General features: G+C 47.5%; 1 pseudogene; it reads right to left on the reverse strand.

Moving 5' to 3' along the window:
* Positions 1 to 21,556: 21,556 nt before the first annotated feature.
* LOC147980039 (protein FAR1-RELATED SEQUENCE 5-like) lies at positions 21,557 to 24,186 on the reverse strand (annotated as a pseudogene).
* Between the last annotated feature and the right edge of the window lie 383 nt (positions 24,187 to 24,569).

Raw genomic sequence — 24,569 nt, forward strand, 5'->3', positions numbered from 1 at the left:
CCTCATACGGTTGTCTTACATCAAAGTATTGCTTGTCTGTATCATGCATCAATGAGTTCTGAAGAGTGATTTTATTCTTTTGTGTTGTGGGTACAACTTGACATGGCAAAGTCAAAAAAGAGTAAGGAAAATAATATAGTAGGGAGTGCTGTTACTCGTCGGGTGAAACGGAAAAGGTTCTGCCATCGAGATTCTGCTGGTACTTATAGTGCAGTAGAAGGTCCAAGTCCACCGGCTAAATCTACAAACACAGTATCACCTGCTCCACCAGCTGCAACATCCGCTTCAACTGTACCAGCATCTCAACCAGTTACTCGTTCGTTTGCTCCATAACTGGCCAGTTTCCAAGCTGCCTTCACACCTAACACTACTTCCGAAGCACTGCTGACACAACAGGACTTGGCAAGATCAGATGAACCTCATGAGCATCAACACCAAGACGGTACCTGACCGAGTCAAGTTGCAGTTGCATGCTCCTTTATATGTATTCTCACAGTTTGATGTACACTAACACTTTCCATATTCGTTGTTGAACTAGCACCACGGCGCAAGCGGAAACAGACATCAGGGATAATGCTTGACGGATTAACAAAATCTAAAGGAGGAAGAATGGAGATCCACTTTGAGGAAGGTTTAAAAAGGCCACGTGATGCTACAGAGTCAGCCAAGTTAGTATCAGAGGCAGCCGTTGCCGTTAGGTGTCATGCACGTATCCTCCCAATGTGGATCAAGTACAGGAATGAGAAAGACAATACCCAGTTTAACACCTTCCTTGACCATTTATCCATAAGTAATGTTATTCATCGCAATTAGTAATATTGTCTTGCTCTGTCCCATACTTTGTAGCTTCCTCCTAATAAGACTCACATTCTTTTTTCAACAAATGAGGTTCAAGTTGGATCCGAAAGATGATGCAACTAAACAAGCATGCACTCATGTTTTTCAGTCTGCTCTGCGATAGTATCGGTACCACCTTAGAAAATCTCACTTTGAAGGCAAGGCTAACAATGAAATCACCCAAACATCTCTAGTGGAATAAATTACAGATGAAGACTGGACATCCCTTGTTAAACACTGGTCTGATCCAAAGTATCAGGTAGGCTATATGTATTTGATCAAACCACATATTGAACTTGTATTTATATATGTGCCTTACAAGTGTATATTCTTCTAGGCCAACTGTTTGAAGAACAAAACCAACCATTCTAAAGTGAAATTCCAACAGACAACAGGATCTCGAAGCTATATTGCACACTGCGAGGCTCTTGTAAATAGCTGCTACTTCCTTCTTTTTTGTGCCATATTATCGTATCTATATTGACTTGTTCCAAATACAGAGGAAAGCCCGTGCGGACCAAAAAGAACCTGAACCAAATGCAGTGCAAATCTTCAAGGATTTCCACGCTAGCAAGATGAAGGGCATGAGCACACCAGTTCAAGCCGCTGTTGTAAGTCCTTACTCCTCCTGCCTTGAACTGATTGGTACTGTGATGTGTTCATTTAACTACTTGGTTTGCAGCCAATGTCAGTTACTCTGTTCACTTTTATTCACAATTGTCTTAATGTATCATTTCACCTTACATGGTTTAAAAGAGATGAAGGATATTCTTTTGGTCTTGATCTATAATCTAGTTGTTATGTTCACGTGCGCACACAATGATAAAATAGCTTGTTTGTTTTATATCTGTTTGCCCATGATATGAATGATGTCATACTATGTTCATCCTACTTTAAACCATGTCTCTTTATCCTTAGATGTCAACGAATGTGAGGAAATAGACAATACAGTAGGCATGCTACATGGACATATGTTCCGAAAGTGATTTTATTATGTAGTTGGCACTATAATATATGCTAATGTATTACAGTAGTTCACTAAAATAAGTTATGTATAAACGTTTAACCTACTTTGTTTGTTTTTGTCTCATTAGTAACTTATCTGGTACACTAATCTACAAGTTCAAACTTTCAGGAAGCTATGGAACAAATGATTGAACAGCCACAACCACCTGAAGGTGATGAGGCTATGTAACACCCCGGATGTAACTTTCCCTATTTGTACTCCAACTCTTGCCGTTTCCGGCGTTAAGTTATATTTATTTCCTCGGGTTCGGGTTTTTGTCTCCGTGTGTTGTTGTTGTTGTCATGCATCTCATATCATGTCATCATGTGCATTACATTTGCATACGTGTTCATCTCATGGATTCGAGCATTTTCCCCGTTGTCCGTTTTGCATTCCGGCGCTTCGTTCTCCTCCGGTGGTCATTTCTAGCTTTCTTTCGTGTGTGGGGATTAAACATTTCCGGACTGGACCGAGACTTGCCAAGCGGCCTTGGTTTACTACCTGTAGACCGCCTGTCAAGTTTCGTATCATTTGGACTTCGTTTGATACTCCAACGGTTAACCGAGGGACCGAAAAGGCCTCGTGTGTGTTGCAGCCCAACACCCCTCCATTTTGGTCCAAAACCCACCAAACTCTGCTCCATCAGCTAGAGCGTTCGATCACGATCGCGTGGCCGAAAACCTCACCTCATTTGGACTCTCCTAGCTCCCTCTATGCCTATTTAAACACCCCCATTCCAAATCCCGGGTCTCCCCTTTATTATTTATATTACTTGGGATGTTGTGAAGATTGCCTAACTTGCGACATATGCCTTCAATGCGATTATGTCTCTAAGTCGTGCCTCGACACGTGGGAGCTATAGTCGCATCGAGGGTGTTACAGGCTACTACATGCACAATGTCACCTCTTGCTGCAGTGCGTCAGTATCTCTCCACTAATAGTGCAAAAAGCACCTTCCTGCGTAATTCTGGGTTGGTTGTCAAGGTAACCTCGTCCAAATCGCCTACTGAACAAAATCTTCCTGCTAGACAGAGTGATATATCTGTGCTCCAGACACAAGTCCAATCCCTAATGGACGTTGTTTCGGAAACAATAATAGTGGTTGAGAAATGTCGTGAAGATATGAATGGTTTTGAAACTAGACTATCAGACATTCGCTTCGTTGTTCAAGAGCAATGGCAGAAAAAAGGTGGAGATCATGCTGCTCCATCAGATTCTACAGCCTGAAACATTAGCACTCAGGTCAAATGATCTATGCTTCTATACATCTGATGGTGCTTTTATCTGGAAGGACGGTAAACTTTATGCCAACAGGCCTCTTGTTGTATGGTTGGAATTTATTTTGTTGTGATACAACATTTATGATGCTGCCTCAGGCTGCAGTAATTACAACGCTATTTTTGTATAGTGTGGGTTTATCTTAGTAATGTATTCGGCCGAAAGCTTCGTAGGAGCCCAAGATGCCAACATTCGTCGGGCCCATTCCAATTGGGCTAAAAACGATTACGGGCCGAAATTGGCATGTAGCCCACTAAAAATATCTGGGCCTAAATCAGCATAAGCTTTCATATTTTTCTGGTAGGCCTGTGCCAATAGTGGGCCTTTAACAGGCCTAAACATAATTTGGGCCCTCAGTAAAAAAGGGCGTTTACAGGTGTAAATATCTTGAGCCCATAAAAAACATGGGCCTTTAATAGACCAAAAGTGAGATTGGGCCCTGATTGTGCCAAATAACCCACTGGACTTAGCAGGCTGAAATGGTGGCCCATTCACGATGCGGATCTTTGACAGGTCGAAATTCGGACAGGCCGTAAATGCGCCGACCTAATACACGGGCCTTTAATAGGCCGGAACTTCAGTCGGGCTAGATTATCGTCATTTTTATATGGGTCGTTAATGGGCCCGATATGACGTTGGGCCACATATGGCCCATGGTTTACGTCCGGCGTTAACAGGCCGAAAATGACAACAGGCCGAAAGTGGCCCAAAGATATAGTGGGCCTCTAACAGGCCGAATGTCAGACATGGCCGAATATGACCCAAATCCTTCACGGTCGTTTATGGGCCGAAAGTTTTGATGGCCTGTAAATGGGCCCAAATGAAGCCGGACCTTTAACAGGCCGGAAATACACCGGGCCATAATTCGGCCCAAATACTTAGCGGACTGTTAACGGGCCAGAAGTGACCATGGGCCGCGTTGATGACAAGTTTAGGACAGGCCGTTGACGGGCCGATTTGACAGAGAATGTTGGGCCTTTAGCTCGCCGGCCCATTATGGTCTGCAGAATCTTGTGGGCCTTTAGCTGGGCCGGCTCATTGTGGTCCGCAAAATCTTGTGGGCCTTTAGCTGGAACGGCCCATTATGGTCTGCAAAAATCATGTGGGCCTTTAGCTAGGCCGGCCCATTATGGCCCGCTAAATTTTGTGGGCCTTTAGCTGGGCCGGCCCATTATGGTCCGCTAAATCTTATGGGCCTTCGGTTGGGCTGGCCCATTTAAACTTTGTGGGCCAGTCCACGTGTCAACATATCATAGGCCCATCTTGACCGTTGGATGAGTGACACATGTGCCAACGCGGAGCTGACGCGTGGATCCGTTAGCCAATGAGAATTTTACACGTGGAAAATCGGCATTGGTCGTGGCTGTTAACGGGTTATCGGATCCAAAATCCGACCCGATAGCTTAACGACGTTCTATTATGGTGGATGCCACATGTCGGTCACCCTTGACGAAAGCACTTCTGTGATGCGTGATTTATCGTCATGGAAGTGGACACTTCCGTCATGATAATTTTGGCAATGTCATGGAACACTTCTACGACAGCACAGGTATGACTATCTTGATTCTGTCATAAATTTGTCATGGATGTACATGCATGACAGAAAACGCGACCTACTGTGACAAACATGTATCATCACGGAAGTGTATTTATTTTGTAGTGATTGTTATTTAGAGGATACGTCAAAGCGTATGTGTATAAGTAGTACAATAAGCAAAAATAGGACTATCTGACATGTCCGATCCAAGGGCGAGCTGCGTGCGGATATGTAAAACAGGTATAATGATCGTTATGAGAGACCACCTGGGGATTCTCTTGTACGCCAAAGCTTCCTGCTCCCTTGGTGCTTCCCTCCCTTGATGGGCCCGATGATCTAGCTATCGGAGAGGGCCTCCAGAGAATAGGGTCCGGAAAGGAAGAAAATAATAAAGATATACTGGTCCTGAGGCGGTTGAACCGCATTGTGGGACGTGCCATAGCCGTGCCTCCGCCTATACCCATGGTATCTTTAGTGCGTAGTTATGTACGCGTGGCGCAAATTTTGTCGCTTGACTGGGACTAGGACGGAGGTCGAATTGCTAGGTGAGCTCTGAACGCGCCTGGTGATCCTGTTGCAGGTTATTCCGGACTCGCTTAAATGTGTATGTGGACCTTGTCGCCGAATTGGCGGTTTGCCTCAAAAGGCTGCTTTGCACTTCTGCTGCAAGGGCCGCAGTGTGCTCCTCCTTGCGGAACGAGCGTTCTGTGTTTGTTATAACCCCGTGAGGTCCTGGCATTTTGAGCTTGAGGTATGCATAATGCAGTACCGCATTGAATCTAGCGAATGCGGTTTGTCCGAGTAGTGCGTGATAGCCACTGCGGAAGGGGACGATATCGAAGATTAACTCTTCGCTTCGGAAGTTATCAGGAGATCCGAAGACCACTTCCAGTGTGATTGAGCCCGTGCAACAGGCCTCTACACCTGGTATGACACCTTTGAAGGTGGTTTTGGTGGGTTTGATCCTCAAGGGGTCTATACCCATTTTGCGCACCGTATCCTCATAAAACAGGTTCAGGCTGCTGCCACCGTCCATAAGGACTCGAGTGAGGTGGAATCCGTCAATGATAGGATCAAGGACCAATGCGGCAGAACCGCCATGAAGGATACTAGTGGGATGGTCCCTGGGATCAAAAATGATCGGACAAGAAGACCATGGTTTGAACTTTGGGGCGACTGGCTCCATCGCGTAGACGTCCCTGAGTGCACGCTTCCATTCCCACTTGGGGATATGGGTTGCGTATATCATGTTCACCGTTTTCACTTGGGGAGGAAATTTCTTCTGTCCTCCTGTGTTTGGCGGCCGGGGCTCCTCCTTGTCGTTGCTATGCAGCCCCTTTTCCTTGCTTTCAGCATTCAACTTGTCGGCCTATTTGAACACCCATCATTCTCTGTTGGTGTGGTTGGCTGGCTTATCGGGGGTGCCGTGAATTTGACACGAGCGGTCGAGTATGCGGTCCAAACTGGACGGGCCCGGATTGTTTCTTTTGAACGGCTTTTTCCGCTGACCAGATTTAGAGCCACTAAATCCGGCATTGACTATCGTGTCTTCGGCGTTATCGCCGTTGTTGCGGCGCTTGTATCTATTGCGACGTGGCTTGCCGTTGCTGTCTCTGGCCTCCGATGTGCTAGGGTTGCTTGCTGTGTTGTTGCTACGGGCCAACCAGCTATCCTCGCCCACGCAGAAGTGGGTCATGAGTGTTGTGAGGGCTGCCATGGACTTTGGCTTCTCTTGGCCGAGATGTCGGGCGAACCACTCGTCACGGATGTTCTCTTTAAAGGCCGCTAGGGCTCCGGCATCCGGACAGTCCATAATTTGGTTCTTTTTGGTTAGGAACCGAATCCAAAATTTCCTGGCTGACTCTCTGGGCTGTTGTGTTATGTGACTTAAATCATCAGCGTCTGGTGGTCGCACATAAGTGCCCTGGAAGTTGTCCAGGAATGCGTTTGCCAGGTTCTCACAACTTTTGATGGAGTTTGCTGGCAAGCTATTTAGCCAATGCCGAGCTGGTCCTTTGAGTTTTAATGGGAGGTACTTGATGGCGTGTAGATCATCCCCGCGGACCATGTGAATGTGGAGGAAGAAATCCTCTATCCATACCGCGGGGTCAGTATTACCATTGTATGATTCAATATTCATGGGTTTAAACCCTTCTGGGAATTCATGATCCATTACTTCATCAGTGAAGCATAGGGGGTGTGCGGCGCCTCTATGTTGGGCTATGTCACGACGTAGTTCGTACGAGTCTTGTCTGCTGTGTTCGGCCCGGCCGGATTTGCTTTTGGTATATCCGGCATGACGGTCGTCGTCATGTGTTGGGGCGCGCCCTCGTGATCCGAAGATCGATCTTTTGTGTCCTGCTTTGTTTTCCAATATGTCTCGCAGGTCCTGCGTGTTACCCTGGGCCTTGCTGTATTTGTTTGACTGGCGACGGGGTGCGGGCTGGACTTCGGGCTTATATGTCGCTTTGTCCCGGCCACGAGGTGGCCGGTCTGCCGCATCATACGCTGGAAGCGCAGGCTTTAATGCTTTCTCTTCAAGTTGGGGTAGCAACCTGCGCTTTGGGAAACTTTTGATTGGGCACTCGAGTTCGTGTTCCTCAGCTGCCAAGACCTCAGTCCATCTATCCGCTAGCAGATCTTGCTCAACTTGAAGCTGTTGTTGCTTTTTCTTCAGGCTTTTTGCTGTGGCAATAAGCCGGTGCTTGAAGCGCTCCTGTTCGACGGGATCCTCAGGCACGATAAATTCTTCGTCGCCGAGGCTCACCTCATCTTCGGAGAGAGGCATGTAATTGTCATCCTCTGATTCTCCATCTGCTGCCTGTTCCTTAGGGCTGGCTTGCCCATCCTCCTGCTCAAAGCGTGTTGGAGGGGATTGTCTTCGTCTTCGGCACTATTTGCAGCGTTATTGTCTCCTGTGCCGGTACCGCTGTTTTTGCTATGGCGGGGCTTACAGCGGTGTCGATGACGCCGGTTCTTGGATTGCTTCTCGGGGGGATTATCCTCCGTTGCATTATTGCCATCGCTTTCATTGGGGGTGTCCACCATGTATATATCATACGATGAGGTGGCAGTCCAGCGCCCTGTGGGCGGTGGTTCCTGTTCGTCAACCGCATCATCGTCCATACCGTTGATGTCTTCAGAGTAGAAGTCGAGCATGTCGGTTAGGTCGTCGACAATGGCTACTAAGTGGGTGGTGGGTGGGGAACGAATTTCTTCGTCGTCCGCTTCCCACTCGAGCCGGACATAGTTCGGCCAAGGGTCTCCTAACAAGGAGAGAGACCGTAATGAGTTTAGCACATCGCCTAAGTGCGAGTGCTAAAAGATATCCGTGGAGGTGAACTCCATGATCGGTGCCCAATCAGATTGGATGGGCACGGACGCGAGCGGTTCGGAGTCTGTGGCCAGGGACGAATCCGAGTGTCCGACAACACAGGTCTCATAGGAGGTGAAGTCAACATTCGGCTCTATCGCCGCTGAATGTGTGGCCTCCGTGGCGGGGTCCATCCACACGTCCTCGGACGGCGTGATCTGTTCCAGATTGAGGGCCGGAGTAGTTACAGGTGTGATCTCTCGAACACTGTCCGTCGGCAGAGCTAAATCGTGCCCATCGTGATTGTGCGCCGCACCTGACATGGGTTCGAATCCGTCGAAGATCAAGTCTCCACGGATGTCGGCAGTATAGTCCAAGCTTCCAAACCTGACCTGATGGCCAGGGGCGTAGCTCTCGATCTGCTCCAGATGGCCAAGCGAGTTGGCCCGCAGTACAAAGTTGCCGAATACGAAGATCTGTCCAGGGAGGAAAACCTCACCCTGGATCGCATCGTTGCCGATGATCGAAGGAGCCATCAAGCCTTGATTGTGACGGCACAGTGGAACTCTCAATGAAAGCACCAATGTCGGTGTCAAAACCGGCGGATCTCGGGTAGGGGGTCCCGAACTGTGCGTCTAAGGCGGATGGTAATAGGAGGCGGGGGACACAATGTTTACCCAGGTTCGGGCCCTCTCGATGGAGGTAATACCCTACTTCCTGCTTGATTGATCTTGATAATATGAGTATTACAAGAGTTGATCTACCACGAGATCGGAGAGACTAAACCCTAGAAGCTAGCCTATGGTCTAATTGTTGTTGTCCTACGGACTAAACCCTCCGGTTTATATAGACACCAGAGGGGCTAGGGTTACACAGAGTCGGTTACAAGGGAGGAGATCTACATATCCGAATTGCCAAGCTTGCCTTCCACGCAAAGGAGAGTCCCACCCGGACACGGAACGAAGTCTTCAATCTTGTATCTTCATAGTCCAACAGTCCGGCCAAGGGATATAGTCCGGCTGTCCGAGACCCCCTAATCCAGGACTCCCTCAGCCTCCTCGCCACCGACCCTTCTTCTTGCTGCACAGCCTCGTCGATATGGTCAGGTAATCCACACCCCACCCACACCATCCTCCTCCTTTCCCGTCCCACATGCCCCAACCGACGGCGCTACACCTTCCACCAAAAATCATTGTCCCCTCCTCCAATTAAGCGCCGCCCACAGCCAATTTGCACGCAGTATAACGTGGAGCTCAGTATCATGCGGCCGCACGCGCGCACAAGGTCGCTATGGCTGCCATGCATGCCGACCGCCAGATCTTGGAGGAGCACCTTGTCTTCGAGGCCACCGTCGACACCGCCACGCGGTTGTCTACTTTAAAATACAGTTCGTGTTGTTTTCTCAAGGCCACCGCCAGTGCCTTCTGGTGATTTGTCCTCTGTAATGTTAATATGCAATCTGATGTTCAGTTAACAGTTTGGTCCTCTAAAATGTAATGTTCTGTTAACACTTTGGTCCAACAATTGCTACATTTCGTAGTACTATTCTCAAGCATTCTTTGTTTTGTTAACTGTCTTATCTTCTAATACATGTTTCTATTCTACAATGTCGTGCTTAGTTAACTATTTTGGTTCATTTGGTCTGATGTCCATTTAACTATTTGGTTCAGTTCTGCAATTTGATTTTCATTTGTTGTGGGTACAATTTTGTATTATTATGCATGTGAAATAAATTGAATTTGGCTGTACTCAATACATATTCTACTGATAGTATGGCAACTCTCAGTTAACCTGGTCAAGATCTTCCTTATGTGTGTTGCAGGGAAACAATGGGAGACACTGCGGTTTACCATCGAGGTTTGTTCAAGCATGGTCCTTTGGCTAATAGCACATTATTGTGCAGTTGCAGGAATCATTCTAATATTTAGGTTTCTTACAATTTGGTCTTGCACATGTAGGTCCTGCTGTCAGAGGCTTAGACTCACTATTCAACCCATTTTGCATATGGGGAAATGAGATGTCCATGAATATCAGTCAAGTCAACAAACTCAGAAAGATTGTTAGGATAAAGAAACTTGTGACGCATAACAGCAAGATCTTTGTTTGCACAATGAAGGAGACATCAATCAACTATAGGATGGTACTAACTCTTTTACCTTGTTTTTACCCCTTGCGCCATTTCAAAATTTATAACAGTGATTTATGCATATCTTTGTTTCCAGTACTTTTCAAAGCAGTTCACCGATGATTACCTCTCAAACCACCTGCATGGTCAAGAGGCGAGGAAGGTATTCATTCAACACCCACGGTACAATATTGAAGTCTTGCTGAAGAGGACGAAGGTTGGGTGGGCAATTATCCATAGCCACTGGCCTAAAGTTGCAAGGACATTTAGCATCACTGAAGGCTCAATATTTGCCTTCCGCTTCCGCAGTTTCCCAGATGAGATTCATTTGTCTATTTGCCGTGTATGATGCTACTTTCCAAAGGTTTTTGATGTTGCATGTGAAACTTGGTGCTGTTGTGTAATGGCGTAACTGAGTGCTGAAGCTATCTGATGTAATTCGATTATGAAATCTTGATTGTTGTTATACGGATATGAAATATCTGGTGTGTTTTATAAGAAACATCAAATTGATTAGTACATGGATTATCAATAATAGGCTAATTACCCTGCTTATTGGGGTTTTCTATTACAGACGATTACTCAAACAGCACCGTGGGCGATGAACTTAAACAACCCGCATGGTTTATAGAAAGTAGGTGTGTTCGATCAACTAACAATCACACACAGATTCCGGCAGTGAACTGTTTGCGTTTGGCCACCTTGCACAAACGTTTCCACACGAAGAACTATGTGTGATATACATACGAACGGAAATGATTTTCTGGGATTCACCGTGTGGGATGTACATACGAACGGAAACAATTGGGTTTCAATGCCCTGCCAGATCGCACACAAGCTCATTTTGTCCCAGCCAGTGAGACAGGAGGGCCTATCCCCGATGGTTTCTAGGTCGTGTGGCAAGGACCCCCCTATCACCCACACTCACTTGGCGAAGGTTCCAAACGCCATCGCGGAAAGGGGATAAAAACCGTTTGTATAACACGTCGTTGTACCAGTGTTAATACGTCAAGACGTGCTATTACAGACAATGCCATGAACATCAAGGCTATTTTACATGCCGAGAATTTATACACAAGGGGAAGTTGTATACGAGGCCTAAAAAGAAAAGGTAGTCTTGAAAATCCCATTGATGCCCTGCCGCACGTCTGTGTCATTTCTCCTTGGTAAAAAATCCTTTGAGAGGAGCAGTCGACGGTCGTCTATACAAAAGGGGTCTAAAAAAGATCCCTTGCACGACCGTAGGGTAGCTACGTTTTTAATGAACCTATACTATGAGAGAGGAAGAAAAAAGAAAGAAGGAGAAAAGGTTGAGGTCCTAATAGGGTCAAGCCGCACTATAGACCTTTTCCGCAGTGTGCCTCTGTCGCTGCCCATGGTATTTTGGGGGTGTTTGGTTGCCTGGGTGGCTCTAGCCTGCATTGCATGGGGGATCCTGGGTGAGCCTAGCCTGGTTGAGCTGGTGCAAAGATGAGTTTAGATGTGTGTTTGGTGGACTGTATGATATGGGTGCACGAGAGATGCAATATATAAGAGATGTTGTTTGATATGCTGCATTTGAGCTTAATTGTGTGAAACTTCTTTTCCAATAAAAGATGTGTGTAATGAGATGGAATTACAGTTGAAGCAATAAGACTGCACGCACTATTAGATCTACGAATCACTGCAGTAATAATCAAAACATTTCATAGTGCTCTTGATTTACATGATGAAGTTCGTGTTGTTAGCTCTCCTAGGGAACTCACAGATCCTACAGAATCCAAAGTAGTATGCTAATCCATCTAACGAAACATCCAACAAAGGACGAGATGATTCGAGAACATCTCGGGACAACAAATCAGAAATAGCAAACAGTAGAATTTTTTTAAAAAAACAGCAGAAACGTACAAATCAAAGCTACGGGATGAGCTTACAGCAAAATTAAAGATGGATGAGTACATGCATCCGCGCATAGATGAATCTACAGCCAGATCTACTGGAAAATCCTTCAAACTACGGACGAAATCCACATGCATCACCGCAAAAAGAGCCTACAACTCGATCTACTCACAGACCACGACTACTACGGTGGCTGGCGGGTGGATTGGCGAGCTACAACGAGCTTGTCCGCAGGGCCAGGTGTGCTCGGCTATGGCGGAGTTCGACGGCGTTGGGGCGGTGGTGGAATCCGACGAGTCTAGGCGGGGAGGCGAGCCGCCGGTGTGGGCATGTAGGAGCGTGGGCGACGAAGATCAGACCAGTAGCCGGCGAGGGAGCTCCGACCAGCTGCGAACGCAGGGCCTCAGACGGCGGCGGCCACGGCGGCGGCGGTGATGGGTTGGTGTTCTCGGTCTGATGCATGCTGAGAGAGACAGAGAGAGGGGAAAGGGAAATATGTGAGGTTGCGGTCGAGGCACGGATGCAGTCGTGGGCCTGGCTCCCGCATACGCCCGATTCCTGCGTTCCCCTCGGCCTGGCTGAGGGGGCTCCTTTTGCATCGATCGGGCCAGGCTGAGTGGGCCACGAAGGGAACTAATCACACTGAAATTTGCACGGCGGGTGCGAGCCAGTTGTCCAAACACGCCCTTTAAGTGCGTAATTATGCACGTGCGGTATGTATGCTGCGGTTTTATGGGGTGATCGGCAGAGGCGAAACTGCTAGTCAAGCTCTGGATCCACCGAGTTGTCGTTCTGCAGAGTAGGCCGGACTCGCTTAGCAGTGTATGGGGTCTTAATGACCGATGAATTGTTCAGCTTGATGAGGCTGCTCTGCACCTGGACTGCAAGGGCCGCGGTGTGCTCCTCATTACGGAGGGAGCGCTCCATATTTCCATTGACTATGATAACACCACGTAGTCCGGGCATTTTGAGCTTCAAATAAGCATAGTGCGGGACTACATTGAAACGGTCCAAGGCAATTCGTCCGAGCAGCGCGTGATAACCACTGCGAAAGGGGACAATGTCGAAGATCAAGTCTTCGCTTCGGAAGTTATCCGGCGAACCGAAGACCACTTCCAATGTTAATGAGCCGCAGCGGGCCTCTATGCCGGGTATCACTCCTTGTATCACTCCTTTAAAGGTGGTGTTACTAGGCTTGATTCTTGACGGATCAATACCCATTTTACGGATAGTGTCTTGATAGACCAGGTTAAGACTACTGTTGCCGTCCATAAGGACTCGAGTGAGATGGTATCCATCAATGATTGGGTTGAGTACCAGGGCCGCCGAACCTCCATGACAGATACTAGTTGGGTGGTCCCTGCGATCGAAGGTGATTGGACAAGCCGACCATGGGTTGAATTTTGGGGCGACAGGCTCTACGGCGTAGACGTCCCTTAGTGTGCGTTTGCGCTCCCTCTAATTGGGGAATGTGTGACATATATCATGTTCACTATTTTCACCTCAGGGGGAAATTTCTTCTATCCCCCTGTATTCGGTGGACGAGGCTCATCATCGTCCTCACTTTGAGTCCCTTTCCCCTTGTGTCCGGTATTTAACTTACCGACCTGTTTAAAAACCCAACAGTTTCTGTTGGAGTGGTTGGCGGGCTTGTCAGGGGTGAAATGAATCTGGCAAGGCCTATCTAGTATCTTATCCAAATTAGATGGACCGTCTCTATTTCCTTTGAATGGCTTCTTCCGCTGACCGGGTTTAGAGCCACTGAATCCGGTGTTGACCGCCGTATCTTCAGTTTCTTCATTGTTGTTCCGACGCTTGTTTTTGTTACGTCATGGCCTTCCGTTGCCATCCCTGGCTCCAGAGGTGCCAGGGTCGCTGGTACTGTTGCTTCTACGAGCCAACCAGCTATCTTCGCCCGCGCAGAAGCAGGTCATGAGTCCAGTAAGAGCTGCCATAGCCTTCGGCTTCTCCTTACCAAGGTGTCGAGCGAGCCATTCACCATGGACGCTGTGTTTAAGGCCGCTAAGGCTTCGGCATCCGGACAATCGACGATTTGGTTCTTTTTAATTAAGAACCGAGTCCAGATTTGCGGGCTGACTCCCCGGGTTGATGGACTATGTGACTAAGGTCATCAGCGTCCGATGGCTGGACATAAGTACCAGAAATTGTCTCGAAAATCATCCTCCAAGTCTTCCCAGCTTCCAATAGAGTTCTCTCGGAGGCTATTCAACCAGTGTCGTGCTGGTACTTTTAGCTTTAGGGGGAGGTATTTAATAGCGTGGAGATTGTCACCGCGAGCCATGTGAATATGGAGAAGAAAATCTTCAATCCATATAGTGGGATCTGTTGTTCCATCATATGCTTCAATGTTTACGGGTTTAAACCCTTCCGGAAACTGGTGTTGCATTACCTCATCGGTAAATCACAAGGGGTGTGTGGCGCCTCTGTATCGGGCAACGTCACGACGGAGTTCGGATGACATCCGTGTTCAGTGTTCAGCCCGAGTTTGGTTATGCTTATCGCGCCAAGCTTGGTGTCCGTCGTCTCGTGTTGGAGCACGTCCACTTGATCCGTAGATTGATCTAGTCTGACTGGTTCTATTGTCCAGGTCCTGACGTAAGTCGTAGGTATAGCCCGGAGCAGCTACCTCTTTGCCTCGACGGCGAGGCGGCGCGGGTTGGTGTTCGGCGTAAGTAACCGCTTTGTCCCGTACACATGGTGGTCGATGGTTCGTCAGCATGATTATATCTTGACGGTATTGGCTCAAGGGCCTCGTCGTCAAATTGTGGTAGCAACCTGCGCTTCATGTAGCTTTTTGTTGGGCGCTCGAAGCCGTATTCTTCAGCAACCAGGACCTTGGTGCATCTATCATTGAGCGTATCCTGTTCAGCTTGAAGCTGTTGTTGTTTCTTTTTTAGGCTCCTCGTAGTAGCGATAAGTTGTCACTTGAAGCGTTCTTGCTCGAGGGGTTCCTCTGGTACGATAAAATCTTCATTACCGAGGCTAACATCTTCCTTAGAGATGGGTAGATAGTTACTATCCTCCGAATCCTCGCGATCAATAGGTACATCTGGGTTGACTTGTCCTTCTTCCCATTCATCTTGCTCGAGGGCAGGCTCGACAGAGTGGTCGGAGTCTTCGGTGTTGTCCAGGGTGTTATTGTCTCCGGTGCCAGTATTACTATCCTTTTCCCGACGAGATCGTGAGCGGCGCCGCTGACGCCGGTGCTTTGGTGGTGCTTCGGCGGGCTTGTCCTCGATTGGATCCTGAGTGCCATCGTCGTCCTTCTTTTCGAGCGTATCCACCATGTACACATCGTATGTAGAAGTGGTCATCCAATGTCCAGTGATGGGTGGGTTTTGGCCTGGTTCGGCTCCGGCATCGTCGCCCATGCCGTCGATGTCCTCAGAGGCGTAATCTAGCATGTCGGTTAGGTCCTCGACAGTGGCTATCAAGTGGGTGGTTGGTGGGACATAAAATTCCACGCTCTCAGCCCCTAGTTCGGGTTGGGCGTGGTTCGGAGGTGATACTTCCGTAATGGCGAGAGATCGCATTAAGTCCATAGCCTTGTTTAGGAGCGAGGGCTGGACGGGAGACCGAGGACCTGCGGAGCTAGGCATGGTAAACGCCACTTGACTATGCTCAATGGAAGCAGACCTCGAGAGTTCGGAGTTAGCATCCAGAGGTGAGTCCGGCTTCCCGATGACAGGGAGATTCCTGTTTGATTCCCGGCCTGTCGATAGTATGGTCACCTCTGGATCTTCGGCAGGGAGCTCCATAGTAGGAGGGGGTCCGGCGGGGTTCATACTCCCGTCTTCGGACAGGGTGGTCTGCTCTAGATCTAAGGACATGGTAGGAACAATAGTTGATCCTTGAGTAGAGCCTGATGGTAGATCCGACGGGTTTCCTTCTTGTAGATGAGGAACAGCGGTCGAGGCCGAGAACCCTTCGAAGTTCGAGTCTCCTCGGATATCAGCGATATAATTCAGGCTTACGAACTTAATCTGATGACCAGGGGTGTGGCTGTCGATCTGTTCAAGGTGACCGGTTGAATTGGCACGCAGAGTGAAGCCGCCAAACACGAAAAGTTGGCCAGGGAGGAAAGTCTCCCAAAAACAGCATCATTGCCGATGATCGAATGAGCCATCGAACCTTCTGCCGACGACACAATGGAACTCTCAATGAAAGCCCCAATGTCGGTGTTAAAATCGGCCGATCTCGGGTAGGGTGTCCCGAACTGTGCGTTTGAGGATAGAACGTAACAAGGGACAAAGGGAACATGGTGTTTACCCAGGTTCGGGCCCTCTTGATGGAGGTAAAACCCTACGTCCTGCTTGATTGTATTTGATGAGTATAGGTGTTACAAGAGTCGACCTACCTCGAGATCGTAATGGCTAAACCCTTGATGTCTAGCCTATGAGAATTCTGATAGCCTCTATGGACTAAACCCTCCGGTTTATATACATACCGGAGGGGCCTAGGGTTGTATAGAGTCGGTTTGTAGAGGAAGGAAATTACATATCCGGACACCAATCTTGTCATCCACGCATAGGAGAGTCCTACCCGGACATGGGGGAAGGTCTTCCACCTTGTATCTTCATGACCCATCAGTCCAACCCATATCACATAGCCTGGACACCCGAGGACCCCCTAATCCAGGACTCCCTTACACATAAATAAGAAAGTTTGTGCTTTCAAACTACCACCTTTTGGTTTTATTTTTACGCAAAGCAAGCAGACTGTAACCCCCACAATGCGGCTATATCTCCCACATGTCGGGGCACGACTTAGAGGCATAGCCGCATGGTAGGCATGTCGCAAGAGGGGTAATCTTTACACATCCCATGTACTGAATAAGAAAGGGATAAGGAGTCGGCTTACAATCGCCACTTCACACAATACATAAATAATCCATACATCATCCAAGGTACAATCAAAGGTCCGACTACGGGAACAAAATAAAGAAAGACAACCCCAAATGCTAGATCCCCGATCGTCCCAACTGGGCTCCTCTACTGATCATCCGGAAAATAAACATAGTAACGGTCCAAATCCTCGTCGAACTCCCACTTGAGTTCCGTAGCGTCCCCAGCACTGGCATCATCGGCACCTGCATCTGTTTGGAAGTATCTATGAGTCACGAGGACTCAGCAATCTCACACCCGCAAGATCAAGACTATTTAAGCTTAAGGGTAGGAAAGGGTAGTGAGGTGGAGCTGCAGCAAAGCACTACGCATATATGGTGGCTAACATACGCAAAAGAGAGCGAGAAGAGAAGCAAAGCACGGTCGAGAAGCTATAAATGATCAAGAAGTGATCCTGAAACTACTTACGTTCAAGCATAACACAAGACCGTGTTCTCTTCCTGGACTCCGCCGAAAAGAGACCATCACGGCTACACACACACTTTGATTCATTTTAATTAAGTTAAGTGTCAAGTTCTCTACAACCGAATATTAACAAATTCCCATCTGCCCATAACCGTGGGCACGGCTTTCGAAAGTTGAAAACCCTGCAGGGGTGTCCCAACTTAGCCCATCACAAGCTCTCACGGTCAACGAAGGATATTCCTTCTCCCAGGAAGACCTGATCAGACTCGGAATCCCGGTTACAAGACATTTCGACAATGGTAAAACAAGACCAGCAAAGCCACCCGATGTGCCGACAAATCCCGATAGGAGTCGCAGGTATCTCGTTCTCAGGGCACACCGGATGGGCCAGACGTTGGGTTGGCATAGACCCTGGTTACCCAGGGGGCGCCGGACATCACCTAGTTTGGACCAACACTCAGAGGAGCACTGGCCCGGGGTTTTAAAATAAAAATGACCCTTGAGTCCGCGGAACCCAAGGGAAAAGGCTTAGATGGCAAATGGTAAAACCAAGGTTGGGCCTTGCTGGAGGAGTTTTATTCAAAGCGAACTATCAAGGGGTTCCCATAACACCCAACCGCGTAAGGAACGCAAAATCAAGGAACATAACACCGGTATAACGGAAACTAGGGCGGCAAGAGTGGAACAAAACACCAGGCATAAGGCCGAGCCTTCCACCCTTTACCAAGTATATAGATGCATTAAAGTAAATAAGAGATAATAATGATATCCCAACAATATCCATGTTCCAACATGGAACAAACTTCATCTTCACCTGCAACTAGCAACGCTATAAGAGGGGCTGAGCAAAGCGGTAACATAGCCAAACAACGGTTTGCTAGGAAAAGTGGGTTAGAGACTTGACATGGCAATATGGGAGGCATGATATAGCAAGTGGTAGGTAACGCGGCATAGCAATAGAGCGAGCAACTAGCAAGCAAAGATAGAAGTGATTTCGAGGGTATGGTCATCTTGCCTACAAAGTTCTCATAGTTGTCGAAAGCTTGATCCTCGTTAGTGTACTCAACAGGTTCCTCGATCATGTACTCGTCTCCTGGATCTACCCAAAGCAAGAACACAAGCAAAGGACTAACAATGAATCACGGTGCAATGCACAAGCAACATGATGCAAAACATGGCATGATATGCAAGACATGATATGCAATGCATATGCGTTCTTCGGAAGGGAAAGATTGAACAAGGCATCAACTTGGCAAACCAAGTGTGCCACTAGAAAGATGAGATGATTTCGGTTGAAATCGATATAAGGATCACCGGAAACGGAGGCACGGTTTGCAAATGGCAAGCAAAACAAGAATGTCACAATTCTGCGATTAACAACACGGTGCCATCTAGAATGCAACAAGAAACTAAGCTAATGCACTCCAACATAACAACAAAGTATATGGCAGTGATGTACACAAGATGCTTGACAAAATATGAACACTGAGCTACGGATAAAACACACTAGAGCGGGTCCAAACAATCATGGCAAAAGTGCAAAAGATATCAGCTTCACATACTTAGTGAAAATACTAACATGCCAGAGATAACATCAGGAAGCCATGTTTAGAGCAAGAAAACAATATGCTACAGGAACATATCATAGCAAACAATGTCATGGAATGATTCTACTAAATGCATAGAACAAAAGTCCCTTAGTGATCATGAGCCAAAAAGGCACAGAAGATATGATGGCACCCATGTAAACATGGAAAGTTTTATTAACAGTTTCAAACTTAGCAGAAAAGAGAGCATGGCATAAACAGAGTTATGAAGGCAACTTTGCAAGCTCAAATCACTCATCACAAGGCATTGCATGACAAAACAAGCATACCAACACCAAGATGACATGTTCATGAAGCTAAAAAAGGCAATAGCAAGTTCATAGCATGCATGGATCACTAGCAACAACCATGGCAAAATTGATTAACATGTAAACAATCTGCCAGGAACATTTTATAGCAAAAGTAGAGCAAGATTAAGACATGCTAGGTCAATCCATAATTGCAAACAGGGGCATGGATGGATAGAGCATAACCATATGTCCAAAACATCCATACTGAAGTATCTCAAAACAAGCATGGATCTCACTGTAGCATCATGTTTACATGGCATAAAAATAACAGCAGGAAAAAGACTTAGCAAAATCCTAAGTCCCTGAAATCAGCAATATCACGAAGGCTACTTTGCATGCTTGTGCTAGTCACCACATAGATCACAAAAATACATGGAAAGCACCCCTGTAAAGATTGCATGGCATAGTTAAAAACACATGTAGAGATCATGCTCATATGAAGCACACATCAAAAGTGACAAAAATGACAAATCATCATAATCTGATAAGTAGCAACAGTAAACATTTTATAGCACTCTTACATCAGTGATTAGGGCATCAAGATGAACTCAAACAAGCATGCCACAATGTAATGAAATGAAGAGCATCTCCCAATGAACATTTCGATATCTCATATGCATGAAACGGAACTACGGTCATGGAGTTACGATGCAATGAACAGAGCATGAAAAAGTTGCAGAAAAGGACTTAGAGAAAAATATACCCCTCCGGACCAAATCTAGGGTTCGTGGGCACAGATGTCGAGGTTCGCTGGAATTTGTTGGAGAACTCGCCGGGGAGGGAGAGGACGGCGGCCGGAGTGGAGGAGGGAGTCGGATCCGGGCACGTGGTCGCCGGAGCCGGGCGGAGCCGGGGTCGGCGACGGCCGGCGTCGGTGAGGAAGAGCGGCGGCACGGGGCCTTGGAGCCGGGCGGCAGGCGGCGGAGCTCAGAGGCCGGACGACGCGGGAGGCGCCGGGCGGGCGACGGACGCGCGGCGGGAGGAGGCAGGCGGCGGCACGCGCTGGATGGGCCACGGGGGCCGGCCTCAGGCCCGAGCGGGCCGGCGGTGGTGGACGGCGGCGCTGCCACGTGGCGGGTGCCGGTTGGCTGCGGGCGGCAGCGCGGACGCGTCCGGTGCGGACCGGACGTGTCCGGTGGCGGAGAGGGCTGGATCTAGGGTTGGACTACGCGAAAAATTCGGAGGGAGCACCTATTTATAGGTAGGAAGAGGTAGGAGTGTCCAAATGGGGTGTAGTTTTCACCCACACGATCGTGATCCGACGACAGAGGACATGGAAGGGGTTTGGAAGGGTTATTGGGCCGTTTTGGGGGGGGTGTTGGGCTGCAACACACAAGAGGCCTTCGCGGTTACCCGGTTAACCGTTGGAGTATCAAACGGACTCCAAATGGCACGAAATTTGACAGGCGGTCTACCGGTGGTGTACCAAGGCCACTTGGCAAATCTCGGTCCATTCCGAGAACGTTCAACACCCGCTCACGAAAAGAGACAAGAGGGGTGTGCCGGTGCACGTGGGAATGTCGGATTGCAAAACGGACAACGGGGAAAAAGCTCGGATGCATGAGACGAACACGTATGCAAATGAGATGCACATGATGACATGATATGAAATGTATGACATGAACAAAATGCAAAACGAAGACAAAACCCAACCAGGAAGGGAATCTCATAACTTAAACCGAAAATGGCAAGAGTCGGAGTTACAAATATGGTAAGTTACATCCGGGATGTTACACAGACACAAGTTACGCAACCAACTTTACAAATGGGCACTAACATTTCCCCCCCAGTAAAACAACCTAGGGGAGTACAACTTATGTAAGGAAAATGCACACAGTAAATGCAGGCAAGTTTGTGCAAATATATAGCAAATTCTAGAGTTCTTTTTTGGTTCTAGAAAATAATATAAAGCAATGCATACAAAGCACCCATCTAACACCAAGGCATAAAAGCAGGTGAACACAATAAGATACAACCAACTTTGCAAGCACAATAAACAAGTTCCATCAGGTAAAAACGCAAACTTATGCACAACAACCAAGTCCATACACTTTTCTATCTTCAACACAGGGGGGTTCTTTTTTGTTTGGAGCAAGTAGCTTACAATGTCTCTAGGAAAATGCATACCAAATCACACAAGTTCAATTCAAAAAACACTCTTTTTTCCAAAATGCACAAATATGATTCAGTAAAAGACATAAACTGGTGGTTATAGATTTATACGAGGCAAGTGCACACAGTAATTGCAGGCAACATGCAAATGGGTAGTAAGCAAGTTGCATCCTCAAAAACAGGGAACTCATTGCCTTTTCATATCTAGCAAAGTGCATGTATTCACCTATAGTCAAATTGCAATTACGAAGGTTTGTTAGAAACAACCTTTCCTCTAGAGGGATGCCTTGGTGCAAACGCAAATACTTGGTTAATGATGGCTTGTAAATCAACGGATGATTGTGCTCAGCAACAAAGTATATCACTTCCCACCAACTATCTTTCAGTTTCACAACCATCCTTGCCTTACACGCTGTTTGCACTATTCTATCTCATTTTTGTTTCTTGCATTTCTTATTTAGTTTTGCCTCATCATCAGCGAAAACAATCTCATCTTGTCCAACCTCATCCTCCATGTCTTCGTCAGTGTCTTTGATCACATCCAGGACAGGGGGACTTCTATACCTCCATCATCAACCTTCGGTTTCCGAAACTTGTTGCAGACAAATTGTTGCTTTTCACGCTGACCACTGAAAGAAGATTTCCTTGAAGTGTTCATCTTGATTGAAAATCAAGTTGCAACGCATAGGCATTGTAGTGATCCTTGGCACCCTCCAAAGTGTCAAACCTCATGCTTACATACGGTTGTTTCAGCTGTGACCATGCTTCATCATCATTGTCAGCCCCCACCAGTCCTTGCCCAATAGTGCCACCCGTGTCACCAACAATAGTATTGTCGTCTAGGGTGTACCCCTCAGTCTGCTCGGGTTCTCTCTCTCAAACATGAGCGTTTTGGGCGACTCTAGGGTTCGGAAATTCAGCCACACCCTCAATGTTTCCTATGCCAGATTGTGTGCAGAACATAGGATCTTCAGCCCCACACCATCTATACCACGCACCTTGCCAATTGTGTCATCAGGGCAACTTGTTTAGGTCAATCATCCCAAAACCTGGGAAAGAGAAGCAAAGCAATTTTTTTTGAGTAAATGCAACTAAAACACATAAGGCACCAAAGAGAATGTCCCCTTATAGATGTAGCTAAAAGTTTTGCATTTCACTCTTCATACATTATATTATCTCTTATTTCCATTCACATATCATTTTTACTCATGTACAACAGGCCTTTTGTTCTATCTTCTCTTATGTGTGTTTTATTTTTGCAGGCAAAGGGGTGGACAAGAGGATATATCTTGCTTCTTAACTGTGGTTGTGCTCACTCCAAAACTGTAGTTGAATCAGGTCTAGTTTATTTCAGTAGTGACACAACACATCCTTTTGTTGAAAAGTTCCGCGGTCTCGGTACCGCTCACATTTTATATTGTTCTCTTACTCAGTACATGTTCTCTCTGGTACATGTTTCTCTTACTCAGTGCATGTTTTTGATATACAAGGTTTCGTTGTTGAATTGCCTTCCTTTTGTTTAGTACTTTTTACCAAAGGGCCATTTATTTGTTGCCCACAACACCCCCAGAAAAACACCATGACTTATCTCCATAGCTTTTTTCTTTTCTTTTGCTTTACAACCCCCCAGAACTTGCCTTTGTAACTACGAGAAGTTTGAATTCTTTTTAGTTTGCCCACAACACCCCCCCCAAGGGAAAACCCATGACTTTTGCCTCTATAACTTTTTTCCTTGCTTGCACCCCCCTCCCAAACATGCCTATAACTACAAGCAGTTTGATTTCTTTTTAGTTTGCCATCAACACCCCAGAGAAACACATCATGATTTTTGCATCCATAGCCTTTTTTCATTTCTTTGCAATACCGCCAAAGTTTGCTTGTAACTACAAGCAATTTTAATTCATTTTAGGGAGCCATGAAGTTCTAGATCCACAGTCATGGCGCATGGACTGGATTTGGAAGGAGAATAGAGGAAGAAGAAGGAAAAAGGCGCATGCGAAGTGTGAGGTGGAGGGGGGGTTGTGTTTTGAGAGAATTCCTTATTTGGCCCTTCCTTAAAATTTGGTTCCCTTTTTGGCCCTGATAAAATTTTTCTTCCTTTTTTGACACTCAAACTTCATTTTGTTCCCTCTACGACATTTCCGTCAGTTTTGGCAACTAACGCCGTTAAATGTGACATGAGAAGTCCATTTTACCCCTGGTCTATTTTGTGACCAAAATTATTAACTGGAACTAAAAAAGCAATGGCAATGTGATCTGTTTTGTCTTGAATACGTTACCAAATGAAACCAAATCTGCTATCTTCAATTTTATTTGGAAAACTAGACAAAACCTCCCTTGTATTTTGATGACATATCCCCTGCGCAGTTCATATATACACAAATGATACATAATCATGGGTCTTTCTTATACAACAGCATGTGCATACATAACATATGTGCAGAAGATTAATTGTGTATGGTGCAAAAAATCTAGTCTCTAAGTAATCTTTGCAGAAATTTTGGATCCATCTCATGGCAGAAATTTCAAATCCAAAGAAGAGAGGATTCACCCTTCTACCCAAGCTGATGTAGTGCTCTACACAGCTCTGCCTCGCCCCTCCTCCACATCTTGGCCACCCTCTGCCTCCCCACCAAGACCACACGATGCAGCGCCGCCGCCCTTCTTCGGTGATGGAAGGCCACCCTTCTGCGCCGCGGCTTGACCACGCAAGGCTGAGGCCTCCGAACGGCCGTGGCCCTCCGGTGTCGTGACTTTGCTCTGCACAACGCAACCTCCCCATTCCTCCACTGTTTGGCCGCCCTCCGCCTCCCCACCATGGCCGCCCGGTGCGGCGCCGTGGCCCTCCTCCACCGTGCCTTCCACCCCGCCATTCGCGTTGGCCGCTATCGGCGTTCTGAGAACGGGGGTCCCCAGACTTGCCTGCCTGCGGCCTGCGGCGTGGCTCAAAAGGGGGCCCGGCACGGCCCATCTTCATCAACACAAGACTCAAGACCCTCGCGAGGGGGCCAAGTCTCGCGGGGCGGATGACGTGGAGCTTCCTCAGGCGCGGCCTCGTTAGGCTGGCTCACGAGGAGGCGGAGAAATCAAGGCGGGGTACCTCGCGAGGTGCCCATGACGCAAGCCATGACGACTCAGGGCGCCAGGCGGGTGCCATCCCGCGCAGCGTCCTCCTTTCCTCTTTGGTGCAAAGGGAACAAGCGCAGCCGCGGAGTACCGAGGCATCAGGCAAAGGTTGCCATTTCGGTGCAACGAG

This window comes from Triticum urartu, chromosome 3A (genome assembly GCF_056163025.1).
Source record: "Triticum urartu cultivar PI428250 chromosome 3A, HENAU_Tu73, whole genome shotgun sequence".
Taxonomy (NCBI): Eukaryota; Viridiplantae; Streptophyta; class Magnoliopsida; order Poales; family Poaceae; genus Triticum; species Triticum urartu.